The following is a 611-nucleotide window of genomic DNA, read 5'->3' as shown; positions in this document are numbered from 1 at the left end:
GGGGTAAGCTATAGGAAAAGACGGGTGATAAGCAATATACAAGAACCAAGCACTCCGTCTTCAGGCCACGAGTGGTCTACCGGGACCATCCGACCGCCGTGTCATCCTCAGTGGAGGATGCGGATAGGAGGGGCGTGGGGTCAGCACACCGCTCTCCCGGTCGTTATGATGGTATTCTTGGCCGAAACCGCTACTATTCGGTCGAGTAGCTCCTCAATTGGCATCACGAGTCTGAGTGCACCGAGAAAAATGGCAACAGCGCATGGTGGCCTGGATGGTCACCCACCCAAGTGCCGACCACGCCCGACAGCGCTTAACTTCGGTGATCTCACGGGAACCGGCGTATCCACTGCGGCAAGGCCGTTATCCAACAAGAACCAAGAGGGAACAATAAAATTGGAAGACAAAAAACGTATTGCTCAAATTAAGAAGAGTTTAAGACTGGGATGTAGTCTTTCGCTCCTACAGTTCAATCAGTTCATCGAAGAAGCAATGACGGGAATAAAAGAAAGGTTCAAGAGTAGGATTAAAATTCAAGGTCAGTTGATATCAGTGATACGATCGCTGATGACGTTGCTGACCTCAGTGAAAGAGAAGAAGAATTACAGGAT

General features: G+C 49.6%; 1 pseudogene; it reads right to left on the bottom strand.

Moving 5' to 3' along the window:
• Positions 1-250: 250 nt before the first annotated feature.
• Positions 251-368, bottom strand: LOC124718829 (annotated as a pseudogene).
• Positions 369-611: the final 243 nt, after the last annotated feature.

The sequence above is a fragment of the Schistocerca piceifrons genome, chromosome 1 (genome assembly GCF_021461385.2).
Source record: "Schistocerca piceifrons isolate TAMUIC-IGC-003096 chromosome 1, iqSchPice1.1, whole genome shotgun sequence".
In the NCBI taxonomy this organism is placed as follows: Eukaryota; Metazoa; Arthropoda; class Insecta; order Orthoptera; family Acrididae; genus Schistocerca; species Schistocerca piceifrons.
The sequence above is the reverse complement of the archived record's forward strand: the minus strand, read 5'-3'. Positions and strand labels throughout refer to the sequence as shown.